The sequence below is a fragment of the Triplophysa dalaica genome, chromosome 11, assembly GCF_015846415.1.
Source record: "Triplophysa dalaica isolate WHDGS20190420 chromosome 11, ASM1584641v1, whole genome shotgun sequence".
Lineage (NCBI taxonomy): Eukaryota > Metazoa > Chordata > Actinopteri > Cypriniformes > Nemacheilidae > Triplophysa > Triplophysa dalaica.
Window position 1 is genome coordinate 22629913 of NC_079552.1, and position 12875 is coordinate 22642787.

A 12875-nucleotide genomic window follows, 5' to 3' on the forward strand; every position below is an offset into this window, starting at 1 on the left:
GGTTCCCGTTTCCTTCCTTCCTGCTAATTGAATCTTATTACAGTGTGACTTAAACTCGGGTCGCCGGAAGCACTTTTGATAACCTTGCTGCCCATTGGGCCGTTTCTGCTGAAAGTACTCTGACTTCGTAACACCTTTTTAATCTCACCTACAACAAGTCATATTAGTGTGTGCTGTAAACAGTGTTGGTTAAGTTACTCTGAAAAAGTAATGAATAACTAGTTACTAATGACATATTCAGTAGAGTAATAAGATTACTGTACAAATGACTCTCTCCTAAAAGTATTAAATTACTTATTATTAATTACTTTCTGTATCCTATATCAACCTTGATTAGTTGTGTGATTTGAGGATAGACATGAAAAAGCTTATTTAATTCATTCAAATAAATCATATTAAACTACTTAAGTACTCTTATTAACTGACCAATGCATGCAAATGTAAGAATAATACGTTAAAGCACAGATTTTAAAGTTAGACTTTGAATTTTGATGTCAATTCCACTATCGCTCACACATAAAGTATTTGGTTTAATTACATCAAAAAATAGCAGAAAAAATAAGAGTAATCCCTTACTTTACTTTTTCGAGGGAAAAGTAATTAAATATCAGTAACTAATTACTTAGTTACTAGTTACACTCAACACTGGCCGTAAATAATATATCATTCTTAAAAAATATTTACATTCGTACTAACAATCTATATTTCCATGAATTGTACTCCATTTCATTATTTGTTTTCTTTTTCAATCATTTTTGTGATATATTTTGTGTATTGTGCTTAACTGCTATGTATGTTTGCACTTGTGTGTATTCGTAAACAAAACTGTTGGTTCAACTTAAAAAATTTACCTGGTTGCTTTAATGTTTTTAGCTAATTCAACTTGAGTTAACTAATATTTTCAAGTTGATTAACTTAAAATTGTAAGGCAACCGTTTTAAGTTTAACCAAAAAAAAATAACCAACAAATAGTTTTTTACAGTGTAAATTAAAACTCTTTGTAATACTGTTTCTGAATTACATGATTATTTGCGATCAAATTTGATTTATCAACATGTGCATTTCTTTTTTAATTTTTCCTTAAACAACACTGTAAAAAAGTTACATGTTAAGTAGATCAACTTAAAAATAAACAAATCTGTAACATTTCTAGCTTAACTTAAAATCATTTGTTCGTGCAACACAAGAATATAAATGACAAGAAAAGCTCAAAAGTATACATAAAGTGAATGGAAATATTTGAGTTCCGCAAACTACAGTTAAAATTAAGTAAACCTAACAATACATTTCCAGTGCAATGAACTTAATACAGAGTCCAAATGCTGTGTGGGATACCCAAAAGCCCTTGTGCTTGAAAAGTTTGATTATTCATGCTTTTAAAATGAAAAGCCCTTTTGGGGCATTTATATAGATATTAGTTAGATGTATAACAAAGTTTAATATATATTTAGTATTATTGATGCTGTTTTGAAGTGAATAATCACTTTCTGTGAAGTTACCATTCAGTGGTTGCTTTAGTAAGCATAGACCCCGTTTAACCCAACATATTTCTTACCACAATAAGGAAAATGCAGTATGTTGTGTGCTTCTGTGGAGAATCATTCAATGACTGACCTCAAATCAGTCATCAGTTATTTCAAAACTACTTGTTATAATATAATATACTTCAATATTCTATATGAACGTTACGGTAAATGAATAAAATATTTAAATACAGCCCACATGAGCACTGTAAGTTTATTGAACTCGTGCTATATAATTTTTTAAGTAAAGATGGTCAAGCGAACTGATATATTGTGTAAACGAAACAAAGATTATCTTGTTATTTTTATTTAAAAACCATGTTGCAAAAATGGTGCACAAATATTTAAGGTAAAATCAACACATCATTTTTTACAGTGAACAGCTTAACTACATGACTGAATTCACTGCATTGATTGATTTTTATTACTATCATTTGTGAGCAATGTTGCTTGTTCGTGGAGTTGATGTTGAAACAGTTAAATGTGTAACGGTCCTGAATGGAAAGGGTGGTCTCCGGATGTGAGGGGGAAATGGCCACAGTAAGGAAAAGCTCATTCTTTGGACTGTCAAATAGGAAATGGGCACAGATTCCAAGGAAACCGTCTTGTTCCTGACTAATAATTTGGACAGACCCTCGTCTGATAGAGAAAAGGTTTTCAGACAAGGCTGAGGTCTCTGCCATACATCTCTGCACACATTTGCAGAGTGACTGCTTTCAAGTGTGTAACAGTACAGGGTTCAGATGCCTTCTTGGAATCTGCTCCTGTCATGAAACATTTTCCTTGTGTAACTTGGTCATCTGATAGTTTAGTCTTCATTACTGTGTTGTCTGTCATCTTTAACCTGACCCCCAATGAATCTGTCCCCACACAAAGCTTTGCCAAATTCCGACATTCACCTTTCAGATGTCATTAAGAGTGTAAAGTGCTAATTTTACTATGTTTAAGCCCAATCTGCAGATTTAGCTTTAGAATAAACGCAGCATATGTAGACCAGAGGTGAAAACTGGTCCAGAAGCACTTTTGGGATCCATTAGAACATTTACATTTATGCATGTGCATTGTTGTATTACCCAGTTCCTGCAGGATTTTGCGATCGCAGAATTGAACCTGTATTCAAAGAAACTCTGCAAAATTTGCAGCAACTTGCCAAATTTGAGATTGTCGCAGATTTTCCGCATAATTTAGCCAAAGACGCGTCTTGTGACATCCTGTCAAAACCGGATCCAAAAGTCAAGCAGAGGCTACTATAGAAGGGATATAGAAGAGTCTGTAACACTTACAATTTGTTAACTTCATCCATTAGATTGCCATCTATTTAAAAAAAATGGCCTCTGGTATCCTTTCCTTCGTACCGTTGAAGGCGTAAGCATTAGCCATTACACTTTTTTGGCTAAAGGTTGCAGGCTAGTGGCTTTGAGTCAAGTCAGCCTCACCAATGTGTATGTCAGGTTCTTAAACAAGGTACCTGAAAACAATGTGATGTTGTAAACATCAAGTTTACTTCGGTGTCAATGAACATTCATCACACTCAACTAAACGCTGATTTCTTAAAAGTATGCAAGTTTCATGGCATAAACTCATTGAATAGACTTTCCACAACCATAGACATGAAACGGCATGAAACGATATGTGATTGGTTGCTTGATCTGTCAGTCAAAATGTACTTTTGGTTGTATTTTATTCAAACGTATAAAAAACTGAAACAGGAAGTTCTTCTGGACCAGCATACATATTCCGAAGGGGTCTTTAGATAGACACGTAACTATTGTACTATTATTGTTCCCCGACACTGGGATTGTTTTCTCATGTTTTGTAAGACTTAAATTGATCATATTTTATATGAGTCTAAGAGAAGTGGAATTATTAATTTTAGTTTTTTTTCATGTGCTGTTAAAATGTGCAGTTTTCACTTACTGTAGTTCAGTTGACTTCCATTTTACGATGGTGTACTCTGCAGCTTTTTCTGAATGAGAACTCCACATTTAGTGTAAAAAAAAGTTTGTTTTGTTTATATGTGCTGTTGAACATTGTGTTTATCTAAAACAGATAAAAACATAATCCCAGAATAAGGCTGTGTTTGTCCTTCAATAACTGTACAGAATCACATCATTCTTGAGATTTTGTGTGTAGTATTTCTGTCCATCAAAAAAGCAGGTTTTTTATTTTCAACTTTGAAAATTTGTCTGAATATATTGTTGTGGATATCTGTGTTTTTGCCCGAAGTATATTCTAAGTAACTTTTAAAGATTTGACAATAAAAACAAGACTGCACCGTGTCAACTGTTACTGTGCAAATCTACAGTCATTCACATTTATATTTATGCATTTGCCCGATGCTTTGAAAGGGACAACACATTATCTGTCTTTGCTGGAATCAAACCCATGACCTTTGCGCTTCTAACGGCTTAACAATTTATTAAGCATCATACTTTTTATTGTGTCATTTGTTTTGTTTTGTCTAAGAAGTGTTCTTAACATTAAAGGGAAGGCTATTTACTTTTAACAAAACCACACAATCTTTTCTCCTGATTTAGTTCTACTCTTCAGCTCTTATATGCAGTAATTCTTCTGGCACTTTTGACAATCGTTGCACACAATGTTGGCATAGGTAAAGCTCTCCCTGCTGTGAGGTATAAGCCTGCTTCACAAGGTCCTGATAGCATGTCATCTTCACTTTTACTGTTTCTAGTTTTAAAGTGTGATTCATAAACATTTGTTTCAGAGCATGATAGCGACAGGAGAAAACCGAATGACGTCATAAAAGCAAATAAAAATCAATCAACATCCATGAGTGAAAAGGTAAACACTCTCTACATTGTGTCAGGTTCAATCAGACAGTTTATGGCAGTGCTTCTGTTTACATTAGCGTTTCTTTTTCCCCTTCCATGTGCAGCAGATAGAGGGCGGATGCTGGCAAGGGCTTCCTCCAGGTCCTGATGCACTTCCTCAGTTAAACTTTTAGCCAGACCTCATCAGCCTCAACAATATCACAAGCATTCCGCTGGAACAACCTCACACACACACTTACACTGAGATGTTCAATCTGACTTTCCTTTTTATGATATAAAGACAATAATTCTGAATATGTTTTTGTGAATCTGCTCATTTTCTTGATGTTTTGGATTGACATTTTAACTAAGCATGTAGATTCTTCTTCTCTTTTTGTATTTCTCATTAATCTCAGAATCTCTGGATATTCCTTTTCATAACTGTACAGAAAAATAAATAAAATACAAATAAATTGAAATTAAACTATTTAAAAAGAGCGCTTGAAATATGAACACTGTAACAATGATTTGTTGTTTTAACTTAGAAAATAAAGTTTCCTGGCTTCCTTAAAATGTAGTTAATTCAAGTTAAAAATATTTGTTAAAAAACACCAAATCGCAGCAAATTCATGTGATAAATCTGTTTAAAATATGTTTATGTTGAATTACAATTTTTGTATACAACTTACTATTTTAAGTCTTGACTAGTGATGAATATCTTCAAATAATATTTTATTACCGATTAATAAAAAATTATCAAAATAAGTTAATATAATTTTTTAAATGATGTATCCATTTTTATTATTTCAAGTGCATTATTTTTATTCATTTGAATAATGAATATTTAATTTTAAAAAGTATATCGCTATGCTGAGTTAATAATGTAGAAACATGCATGGCCAAGATTTATTGAGCGCATATATATTTTTTTAAATATCTTTTTTTTACCAAACTTTATCTTTTGCAGTGTATTTAATTGGAATATGGCCACTGCTCTTGACTCAGTAGCTGTCTGTCTATTATTAATGGTGAGTAGCCAAAAAAAAGCAAAACGTGAGTGAACGAGTGGAAAATGATGAACGCCTGTCATAGGGCGACTCTGCTCATACACATTAACAATGCTGCAACCCAAGTGGAAAGATCTGCAAAATCGATGACGCCTGTTGCAGCGTGCTCTGTCGTCCCTGCACCAAGTGAAAAAAGCAAGTGTGTGCGTGACGTTTGGTGAATAAAGTCCTGCACCGCCCCGGTGCATAGGTGGAGTTATGAGTCCCAGTGACCGGGCGTTATTGATTCCAGTCAACACATGAGCCCATGTAATCCGTCTGCTTTTGTTCCGTTCATCGGCTCGAGCGCTCTCATTAGCCCCCCGTGAATGTTCAACCTGCCAGCAGGTCTGCTCTCCAACCGACTGACCTCTGACTCCGGCTCATTCTTGGACAAATTAAATCTCGCAAATGACAAATCCGGGCATGCGGGGCTCCCGTCCCGTCGACTCTCCCCGGGTCCAGTGCCCATTAGGCATGGCAGGCAGAACAGCCCTGTCAGTGGCCCTTTCAAAACCTCTGAGAGTTTTAACGTTTATCTCTCCTGACAGCGAGCAGAGGTCTCCGGGCTGGGGAACGTGCCTGTATGATCTACTCTGACACTGTTGCTTTCTAAGCTGTTTGTTTTGACCACATGGAAGAGTTGCATACCAAAAGGTGCCCCCTGCCATTAGAGAAAGTTCGGTGCTTTTGTTTGCTCTTAGTTTGTAAGTTTAGTGATTGTAGATCCTCCGCATCACACTGCTCTCTTCAGGGTTTTTGGCATAACACCTTAACCGAAGAAAAATAAAAGTTCATAGAAATGACTTAAATTGTGTTTAGGTGTGAAACGAGCCCTGCGTAAGCGATGATCTTCTAATCCATAAACAAATCAATGGCTTTGTTTTGACTCTGTTTCTGGGACTCCAGGGAGGAAACAGGCAGAGTTTCCTGCTGTTCTAACATTGGTCGTCTGCTATCACTCCTCAGCAAAACCCATCTTAATCAGCAACTCTCTGTTATTCTACCACAAGAGGAAGCATTGCTGTTTGCCTGGAAGCTTCTTCTTTCACCCTGTAACGTTTGGAAAGAGGTTTGCAGAATGGTTTTCATATGACTCTGCCATAGTTTTTTCCATGTTACCTGGCATTTTAAAGAGCAGACTTGTGTCGACAAAAGTTGCACGTAAAATAAATTGACTGTCCAATAGCCAGGCTTACAACTTCCCATTGACTCCTAATTTAAGGATAAAATTAAGCCCAGCCCTACATTTTGTCTCATTCCAGAAGCCCTTATTTTTCACGATAGGGAAGAACACACCATCGCAACTTCAATGCCAACTTTAAGCTCAAAATTTGAATCTGAAAAAAAGATTTGGAACAACTCGGTGTGGGGAGTAATTCATGACAGAATTTTCATTCTTGAGTGGAGTATCCCTTTAAGAGCTGTTGTATACATAACCTAATATTTTACTGCATATCTAACGCTTTGCGTCAAGAATAAAACGACACAACATGAATTTCAGTTTGTTTAAATACTATGTGTTTTACAAAGTTTTTCAGTTTGACTTTTTATTCATGTCAGTGTATTATTGTGATTTAACATAACTCCGCCCCTAAATGGCATATAAAAAAACACTGTTTGATTGATGGCTTCACATGTCAGTTAGACGTCTCTTGCTGTCTAAGTGGGCGGTTCTTGTCCAGTTTGAGCTGCAATAAAAACACCAGCGCTTTATCCACAGTCAAAGGTCCGATACACAAGATTACCAAACTAAAGGCCATTTATGGTTGCCAATAAAGTTCTTCAGAGTCATAATATAGACTGTGTTGATGCATTGACATTTATTGTGTAATTGCATTAAATGTGGCGTATCAAATTTGAATGTAGTGTCTTGTTTTATGGTGGCCATTTATGAATGCCATTTAGATAATAATATGTAACTGTCAGACAGAAAGCATATATACATGGCAATTGGCTTCAGATACAATACTTGCTCGGTAACACTCTACATTAAGGTTCCCTTTACAAAGCATTTATAAATGTGTTCATGAATGTTTTAAAGTCATTTACAAATGCATTATGAAGAAGTTATAACTTCGTGAATAAAAAGGGGGATTCTAACGAAATAGCTAACAAATAGTGAGACATTTTAACTCACGTCATAAATGCCAATTAAATGAATTTATTCATTATTTATTTGACTCGAAAGCAGATTCATTATTTGATTGATGTTGTTTACAATGTAGGCTGTCAGAATGGAGACTGTAGGGTACTATGTTGTTCTTATACCTGCTCACTATTTGGCATGTACTTCATTAAAATCCCCTTTTTATTCGTGCAGTTATAACTGCTTAATAAAGCATTTGTAAATAACTTATTAATCATGAATGAACACATTTATAAAGGGTTCGTAAAGGGCACCTTAATGTAAAGTGTTACCATTTGATCTTTAGTCCTACTTATTTTTTAAATGTATTTTCAAAAAGTCATGAATTAAAAAAAAAACAGGAATACAACTCATTTTTGTCCTCATAGCTTAGTTTTAATTTACATTCAATTGTGCCATCCACCCAGAATAAGGTTATTCATGTGATCAATGATCATGGTGTACAATTGGTATTATACATAATCATTTTGGTTTGACCAAAAATAACATCAAACATTACAGGCCTGATAAACATCCTGGGGAAAACTGTAAAGCTATGTTTACCATTTTCGAAGTCTAATGTTTTCATAATGAAGTCTGTTGGGAGGAGCGGAGACCGGGCCCTGCCCCCCTTTCGCTCTCTGTCTCCCTCTGAGCGGCCTCTTCTCATTCTATTCATATTTAGATGAAAGCAGCTCTTCTCTGTCAGCTTATTTACATGCTCGAGTAGTGAGAGTGTTAGGGCTGCCATCACTGTTAGGGGGGGGTTAAGGATGAGAAAATGCCAGCACAGCCCAGCAGTAACCAGGGCAAAGACGGTGCGATGCTAGTCATCCCATTATTGGGCAGTGCTCACCATCTGCTCGGCACAATGCTGGAGCAGTCTGTAGACCTGTGGGCTGGACTGCGAAGCAGGCAGTCTGGAGCCAAAGGTCTCCACTTTTTCTTTCACCATCAAATGAGCTTAAATGTGCACACAGTGGATGATCGGGAGATACCTGGAGACCTGCAAGACATACTGATCCAAACTATAGTGGGCCTTCCTGCTGTCTGCTGCTCACATAGGAAACTCTAACTGACGTCGAGTCTCAGAAGTGGCTGACTTGGAACACTATGCATAGTCTATGACTTGGAGGACTAACTGACACATGAGATAATACACAAAAAATTAAAACCTTTTTAGAATTAAGCTGCAATTCGTAATCTTTTTGGGGGGGGATAAAAATCAACAATAATCCAACCTGATCTGATAGGAATTCGTATGCATTCTTAGTGGTGGCTAATTTGTACAATGTTTGAAAAAGCATCACTGAAGCCCCTCCCCTAACTCCACCCCTAAACCTAACGTCACTGCTGCAAAAGCAAACCGCACGCATAAGACTGTAGGAATTCTTACAAATTAGCCACCTGATAAAACTGTTACGAATTCCCATGAGATTGTGTTAAATAATTATATTATAAGGCAAGAACGTAAAAAAGAACAATGTTCAAAACTGTTAAAACTTAAACGATTCACAATGGTTAGCTTATAATAAAATGAGAATGTCAGTTTGATGTAATTTGTAATTTGACCCACGTAAAGATAAATACAAAAATGAAACAGTCATTTTATGATTGATGATAGAAAGGTCAATGGATTGCAGCTTTAAAGGCACAATATGTAAGACTTCATGTGGCATTGCACTGATTGATTGGCTTACACAAAAGCAATTCGAAAGCAGTACTGTCGAGTCACTCTCGCAATAATTTTATGTCATACGCAGACCAATCTGGGCAGTGCTGCATGCAGTCAAACACCGTCATGGCAAAACAGCGAGTCTCTTGAAAATTAAAATGCAGAGGTAGTAATGTCTACACTGTAAAATACCAGTAGGATGGAAAAAAATGGAACACCACTGCTATTATTTTTATCATGCACTTTATACAGTATACTTACGCTTATACGCTTATATAACAATTATAAACTTTCATAATAATTTCATAATCTCATCTATAAACCTCATTTGTGAGCCTTGTCAGATAGATTTCCATCAGCGGTTGAAATGAAGACTACATCTCGTTCCAAGCATGTCAGCATCACCTTTCTTATCGTTTTGGTGATAAAAAGTACATATTGTGCCTTTAAGTAGAAATTATATATTCGTAAATAATTCTTTGTATATTTCTAATAAACCATTTGTTCTAACATCTTGAATTTTATTGAACTTGTCACAAAACATTATGGGATTGCTTTTCCTGTAAAGTTTTATGAATCTTACAAATTATGCTTCTTTATTTTTTTGTATATCATTCACTTCAAGAGCATATCTAATGATCCCCATAAATGCAATGGACTAGGTTTTGGAAGCGAGCCAGTTACTCAATTAGCACAGCATTAATTTTACTCACCCATAATACAGCTTGCCGCCTTATTTTTTTTAATTTGTTATATCACCTTAATTATAATAAGAGTCAAATAATGGTATCCTCTGCAAACAATGATTTATGTCTATACTATTTCTCTAGCTTGGTTCATACTTTTGTATCCAAGAGTCCCCTGCTACCCCATCATCCCCCTGTTATGGCTTTGTTCCATTCAAATATTTATTCATAAGCACAGAAAGAATTCAAACAAAGTGTGCATAAAGAGGATCACAGCAAGATGTTGCTGTATGGTCGCGTTCTGTAAACACAAAGATCTCTCTTCCACCCGTTTCATACAAGTGTAGTGCAAGAGCCTGTTAGCCGGCTTCCCTCTTTTGTCCCTGACCCTGAAGAATTGTCAGACATTGTCCTAAGAGTTACAAACCTCAACTTTCCCCATCTGGCATTGAAAACCATTATCATGTGAAGAGAGAGGAGCATTCAGAGTTTGTGGTCATTAATCAGGCGTCAGTCCACTTGTCCATTCCCACACATCACGCCCGACGCCGTCTCAAAAGAGTGTTGCACATCTACGCCCCTTCTCGACAACCAATCGCAAGCTAGAATCCCATTACTGCTTATTCGGAGTGGAAAAGTCAATGTGTCGGAATCGTACTGTACGCGATTCATGTTTGGGCGACACCTGTGGTCCATCGGCTGAGAACCCTGAAAGTTATGTCAATTGAAGTCTTTTTAAGTCATTATGCTGTGACCTTCACAGGTCACTGATGGATCTTCATATTCAAGACCAGCAGCTGCATTCGACTCCTGAGTATGGTTCACACAGGCCAAATGTCAACATATAAAAGCCATAAAGAATAAATAGCTAGTAACGCTTTGTGACAACTATATTTCAAATGGTCTTCATTTGCATTTCTTGCTGTCTCCGCTCTGGCTTTTGTGCTCTTTTGGAAGAATTCATATTGTGAATGCATATTTATACTTTCTGCACTGGTGGACTCATTGAAGTGATCCACTCCTAAAGTCATTTAGCTCTTGATCCATGAGAATCTTTCAAATGGAGATGTCACCAAGGCCAGCTGAACATCACCCACAATTTGGGCTGCGAAACGTTCATTCAGCCAATTTAAGAGGCCTGATGAATTTCCTCAAAATGTATTTGGACTTTTATACCACTTTTAAAAATGTATGAAACTATGATTATCATTGGATGGATAGTTAAACATCAAACCACAAACAAATGAGCATGCATGAACGCAGCGCCTTTTAAAGGGAAAGTTCAACCACAAATGAAAATGATTTAATCGTGTCAACCTCACATCATTTCAAACCTGTATGACTTTCTTTCTTCTGCAGAACAAAAAAGAAGATATTCCGAAGTCTTTGGAAACCAAACAAAACCTCTGAGACTTTTCTCAAAATATCTTCTTTTGTGTTCTACAGAAGAAAGAGCCATATAGAGGTTTTGAATGACATGCGGATGAATAAGTAATGACAGAACTTTCATTTTTGGCTGAACTGTCCCTTTAAGCTCACACAGGTGTCCAAGCATCACATCTGCATAGTCACATCCAGCATTGTCTTTGTTTCGATTTTTTTTCTATCTATTAAGGTTTATTAAGGTTTTATTAAATTTGCTACAATTTACAGTATGCCATTTTCTGCAATATTTGGTTCCTAAATGTGTACCCAAACATTTATGCCAGTCACAACAGCCCAACTTTAATAAATGTTTTGGTGCCCTGAGATGTTCACAAAGAACGTTTAGAACAATCAGAAACAATTATAAATACACAAACATCTATCCCCTCACAATTTACCGCCGTCTCTCTTTTTAGGGAGAAACTCCTCTGCCATTATTTGCCTACGTGTTCTGTTCGCCCCCTTCTCTACTTCTTTTTTACGTCGTACTCGGGGATGTGTGCTCGGCTCGTCCTGGCTGAATGCTGGCTTTAGAGGCATCTGTCGCTTATAGTCTTCACAACATCTGCTGCTATTGCTCCTCTTTCCCAGCATGCCGTGGGATATGGTTTCTCCCAAAGGTGGCCTTTGTATGCACCATTGTGAATTCAATCATTGTCTTCCACGGGTAGTTCCCACGATGTTGAGGAAGTTATTGCCATGCCTACAGACCTGTTACCACACAAAAACTGTCAGAAGTGATCATCTCGTCATAGATGACCGGTGTGTTCTTGGAAATATCATGTACGGGATTGCTATTTTGGTAGTGGAACTTGCAACAAGATTTGGGATGCTGCTTAAATCAGGAAAATAATGTTGGAATGCACTTGAATTGGACCGTAATGCCAAGGATGCACATTATTAACTTTGGTTTATATCTCACAAGCCATTAACATTATAAATATCTGTCCATGATGAGACTTCCAGGAGTCTCTTTGGAAAAAGAGGAACGTGGGGGGAAAAAACACTTCGGGCCATTATCTTCTAACAATGTCCACAATGCCCCAAGTGAAGCTTACCGTGCCATTGGTTGTGAAGACACAGCAGATGTTAATAATAAACTTTGCTCAATCTTTCAAACTTACGCTCCTTTGAAAAGAAAAACCCAAAACCCAAGCTTGCATATTAAAAATAGTTAGAATTGTTTTTTTTATATAAAAATTGCATGGCTTTCACGGTACTGAAAGTTTTCACTATATAGAGAGGTCGGATGTCAATATTTGGTGGATTAAATACCCATGTGAAGCCTCTTATGTATTTTTCCATGTGAAAAACTTACTTTAAGTTTTTAAAGTACATTTTGTCACATCCTTACCGGAAAGTCACATACATAATTACTATAATTACATATACATAAATACTGTCAAAATTCCTCGGAAATGGACACATACAAATTATTTACAAAAAATGTATGTTCTATTTTTTCTTGCCGATTTGTTGGGTATTATTGCTTTTGGTTTGCATTTAAATTCACAGAAATCCTACAAAGTATGTTGTCTCTTAATAACGTGCATCCCTTTTGATCACATCCATAACGCATTCATTTCCCCTCTTTTAAAACAGAAAACTTGTGCAGGGGTCT